A 5675-nucleotide genomic window follows, 5' to 3' on the forward strand; every position below is an offset into this window, starting at 1 on the left:
TATAGTAGACACCTTGACGAGAAAAAATTATCAGAACAAATTTTGATCAGACAAAAATTGTGGGCGTGGCATGTGTTGAGGCGGGGCATCAAACGCACATACAGCTTTTAATGTGAAGAATGACGCCTAAATAAGGGTGCATACTTTTGAGAGCTCCTCCTAGAGTTTTTTTCCGATTCAGTCCAAATTAGGCACATTCTATAGCCGACATATTGACGATTAAATTAGTGTTAAAGGAATTCTGTTCTGACCAAAATTGTGGGCGTGGCATGTGTTGAGGCGGGGCATCAAATGCACATACAGCTTTTAATGTGAATAATGCACATGTATTTCACATTGTATTGACCAGGACAGTAAAAACAAACTTCCAAACACTAACATCAAACCGCCGAAACACTTCTCCAAATAACTTTGCATTCAAATTAAAGCAAAAGTCTCTGCATAAACCAAAGAAATGTTTTTTTAAGACTTTCAAATGCCAAATTCTCCAAAAAGCATCAGGCAGTGGCCAGAACAGGCGATGCTGACTATCAGGCAGTGCATCAAAATACATACAGATTTCAATGTGAAAATGTGAAAATGATAAAAGGAATTCTGTTCAGACTAAAATTGTGGGCTAGCACACTGTCAAGTTTGGAGGTTTTCTTGGCAATCTGCCAAAAACTTGGAACATTTTCACCACCTAAGGCTGCATATCCTCTCAGATCTTGCTTTCGCATCATGTGATGGCAAATATCAGGCAGCGGTTTACATGTGGCGGCGGCTCGCGTAGGCGGTGGCTGCAGGTGTGCGAGGGCCCGTTCATCGCCGCTTGGGGCTTTAATTGTCTTTATAATGCGTACTCATTCTATTCCGTTTGCCTCTGACTCACTTCAAGAATTACATGGGTTTTTTTGTTGTTTTTTTAAAAAACGTCATAGAACAAAAAAAAAACAGCAAAATATGTCAAATTCAAACAATAACAACATAACACATGGGAACTGTATAAAATGTGGTATCAAACCTCACACATATAATATGCAAAGTGCATAGAGTGCAAGAGTGAGAAACAAAGACTGAGAGGGAAAATGAAGTCAAATAAAGTTAACTTCATTATAAAACATTTTAAAAACAGCAACAGCTGACCAAGGTGCTGGCTCAGTGGATCAAACCTCAGGATATGGCGCCCCCCTGTGGTTCATTGTTCCCCCACACACTGAAACACTTTTGAATCAACCTTCAGAGCCTGGTTCTGACATTACTCTTAACAAAAAAAAAGACCTAATGGTAGTGTTATGCTTTATTCATGCAGGTTAAGCATTTTAAATCCATACCTATCTGACAACAGTATAATAAATAACTTGATTGTATGAAGACTCATGACACAAATTTGTAAATTAGGAAAAACTTATACCTTTTCTCTGTAATAAAAGAGACACTTTAAAAATCCACATTTGTTTGTTTAGTTGTTGTTTTTTATTTAATTGTTTGTTGTATTTGTTTGATTAGTGGGGGAAACCGGAGTTACCCGGGGGAAACCCAATAAGACAGAAAAGGGTGAAGAGGGTGAAGATGGGGGTGAGGAAATGGGGGAGGAAGGTTAGTTAGGGGTCAGAGGGATGGGGCTGAGGAGTTGTTGTAGGCTCTTTCTTCTTCTTCTTCTTCCAGGACTTTGGCTTCCTCAATCCAATAAAATGTCGAAACCTTTTCCAGAGTGAAGGTTTGACTTGAGGCGCTGTCTCAGTGACTCCAGTCAAATCTTGGGGCTCTTCCTGGGGGGTGAGGGTTGTTGCACTTGATTCAGAAGTCTCAGCACTGGTGATCTCTGAGTCCTCAGGCCCCTCCTGGAGTTTGACAGCTTCAGTAATCTCTCTATCTTCTTCCTCCTTCTCACTCATACTCTTAATCAGGTCTTCCTTCTCAGCTGTCAGGTTCATCTGGTCTTGTTGGTCGTCCATCGCCTTGTGGCTCTTGTGTTCTTTTTGGAGAAGCATATATTTCTGTTTTTCTAGCTGAAGCTCAGCGTCAAACTTCTCCTTGGTTGTTTTTTGTTCCTCTTTCAGCTCCTCATGTTCTTTCAGAAGTTGTTTCTGAGAGTTGAGCTGAATTCTCAACTCCTCTATCTCTCTCATGTGATCTTTCTCCTTGTCCAGGGTGTTTTGCAGGGAGATGTTGGTTTCTGCCATTTTTCTATGGTGGGCGTTCAGTTCCACTTGTAAATTCTTGATGAATTGCTGGTCTCCCACCATCCTGTCTGCATTTGCCTGGACTTCCCTCTCCAGCTCACTATTAAGTATCTCAGCCTGATGTCTGAAAGTGGCGACCTCTGTTTGATACCTCTCACCGAACTCTTGGTTTGAGACTCTAAGGGTGCCCTGAACCTCTTGGATGAGCTTGTTTTTGAACTCCTCCTGGATGTTTTTGAGCGTCTTCTTCAGCACCGGGTTCTCTTGGGAAGGACATTCCTGGGGGCTGAGTTTCTGTTTCAGCTCATCCACCTCCTCCAAGAGTTTCTCCTGCTTCTTGATGGCCTCTTCCTTCTGGATGTTGATCTCTTTCATTTTTTTTTTGAGGGTATCCCGTTCAGCCGTTAGGTTGACAATAACTTGCTGGCCTTGGATATCAGCGTCAAAAGCTTCCAGCTTCCCCTTGGTGATGATATGGTCCTTCATCAGCTCCAGATACTCCTCTTGAAGTAGCTTTTTTGGCATTCTCTTGATGGACTCAATCAACTCAGCGTCTAGGACAGGAGTTTCATCACCAGTGGAATTACACGGCTCCTCTTGGTCCCCTTGGTCCTGTGGATTTCGTGCAGTGAACTGAAGTGTTGAAACATCGATGGGTTCCTCCTTATGTCTTGGTTTGCGTTTAGCAGCCTTGGTCCTTTTCTGCGATTGTTTCGGCATTTTGATCGTTTGGTTGAGTGTGGACGTCTCACTAATCTAACCTACAACAGATTCAAAATGATCAGACTGAGGAAAAGCTGCTGGTTTACATAGTGCCCTTTGTGACATCAGAGTACATCATTGTCTTTATAATGCATACTCATTCCATTCCGTTTGCCTCTGACTCACTACAAGAATTACATGGTTTTTTTTGTTGTTTTTTAAAAAACGTCATAGAACAAAAAAAAAACAGCAAAATATGTCAAATTCAAACAATAACAACATAACACATGAGAACTGTATAAAATGTGGTATCAAACCTCACACATATAATATGCAAAGTGCATAGAGTGCAAGAGTGAGAAACAAAGACTGAGAGGGAAAAATGAATGAAGTCAAATAAAGTTAACTTCATTATAAAACACATTTTAAAAACAGCAACAGCTGACCAAGGTGCTGGATCAGTGGATTCAAACCTCAGGATGTGGCACCCTTATGGTTAGTTGTTCCCCCACACACTGAAACACTTTTGAATCAACCTTCAGAGCCTGGTTCTGACATTACTCTTAACAAAAAAAAGACCTAATGGTAGTGTTATGCTTTATTCATGCAGGTTAAGCATTTTAAATCCATACCTATCTGACAACAGTATAATAAATAACTTGATTGTATGAAGACTCATGACACAAATTTGTAAATTAGGAAAAACGTACACTTTTTCTATTTAAAAATATTTCATTGTACATCATTAGGGCTTGAGCACCGATGGTGGCGAAGGCCCTATTGTAACCCTAAGGGTTTCATATTATAGGAGATTGCAGTTTTGGACCCCTGAACGTTAATGAAAGTGCGAGTATTTTTGCACACTCATCGGGCCTGGTGAAAATTGCAAGTTATTATAGGTCTCGCAAAAAAAATTCTGTAGCGCCCCCTAGAGGTAAAAATAACACCCTACACATCGAGTTTTTTGAGCTACATGCATGAAAAATCGTACACATATTTATGGCATCAGGACGCACAAAAAAGTCAGTGGCACCCATATTCAAAACTCAACAGGAAGAGCGCCACCCAGCTTTGAACATGAAAAAATGGGCCAAAATGGGTCTGTGCAAGGGTGCATACTTTTGCTAATTTCTCCTAGAGCTTTTCTCCGATTCAGTCCAAACTAGGCACATTCTATAGGAAACCCAACGATTAATACAAAGTAAAGGCATTCCGTTTAGACGAAAGTTTTGGGCGTGTCGGACTTTGGGGCGGGGCATTAAAAAAAAACGTCGGAAAATGGATTTTTGTGACTTTAAAATGCACGTAATCTCACCTCATCCAACACACTCATCAATCCTGGGAAAAATTGCGACATTTTATGGGTTTCGCAAAAAAAAGTCGAAAAAATGTGCTCACTAGCGCCCCCTACAGTTTTCAAAAACCCCTCCCCATAGGGGTTATTTTGAGCTACATGCTTGAAAAATTGTACGCATATTCATGACATCAGGACGCACAAAAAAGCCTCTTGCACCCATATCCCAAACTCAACAGGAAGAGCGCCACCTAGCTTTGAACATGAAAAACGGGGTCAAAATAAGGGTGCATACTTTCGTTATCTTCTCCAAAGGCATTTCTCCGATCCATTCCAAACCAAGGGCAACCTATAGTAGACACCTTGACGAGAAAAAATTATCAGAACAAATTTTGATCAGACAAAAATTGTTGGCGCGGCATGTGTTGAGGCGGGGCATCAAACGCACATACAGCTTTGAATGTGAAGAATGACGCCTAAATAAGGGTGCATGCTTTTGAGAGCTCCTCCTAGAGTTTTTCTCCGATTCAGTCCAATCAAGGCACATTCTATAGCCGACATATTGACGATTAAATAAGTGTTAAAGGAATTCTGTTCTGACCAAAATTGTGGGCATGGCATGTGTTGAGGCAGGGCATCAAATGCACATACAGCTTTTAATGTGAATAATGTACATGTATTTCACATTCTATTGACCAGGACAGTAAAAACAAACTTCCAAACACTAACATCAAACCGCCGAAACACTTCTCCAAATAACTTTGCATTCAAATTAAAGCAAAAGTCTCTGCATAAACCAAAGAAATGTTTTTTTTAAGACTTTCAAATGCCAAATTCTCCAAAAAGCATCAGGCAGTGGCCAGAACAGGAGATGCTGACTATCGGGCAATGCATCAAAATACATACAGATTTCAATGTGAAAATGTAAAAATGATAAAAGGAATTCTGTTCAGACTAAAATTGTGGGCGTGGCACACTGTCAAGTTTGGAGGTTTTCTTGGCAATCTGCCAAAAACTTGGAACATTTGCACCATATGCTCTCAGATCTTGCTTTCGCATCATGTGATGGCAAATATCAGGCAGCGGTTTACATGTGGCGGCGGCTCGCGTAGGCGGTGGCTGCAGGTGTGCGAGGGCCCGTTCATTGCCGCTTGCGGCTTTAATTGTTTATTGTGTTATACATGTATTCCTGTACAGACGGTGGCAACAAATCTCCTTATTAAAAATAAATAAAGATCTATCTATCTATCTATCTATCTATCTATCTATCTATCTATCTATCTATCTATCTATCTATCTATCTTTCTATCTATCTTTCTATCTATCTAAATGTGCTCCTTCTATGTTTTGTACAGAAGCCTTAAAATAACATGATTAAATACATTGTGTTTTCTCGAGATCTCTACTTATTCTTCTGGTTATCTCAAGAAAACAAAGCTTGAAAATAAGTCGAGATCTCTTGAAAACAGGGAAAGTATAATGTATTTAATCATGTCCTTTTAGGGCTTCCATAG

The sequence above is a fragment of the Notolabrus celidotus genome, chromosome 22, assembly GCF_009762535.1.
Source record: "Notolabrus celidotus isolate fNotCel1 chromosome 22, fNotCel1.pri, whole genome shotgun sequence".
Taxonomy (NCBI): domain Eukaryota; kingdom Metazoa; phylum Chordata; class Actinopteri; order Labriformes; family Labridae; genus Notolabrus; species Notolabrus celidotus.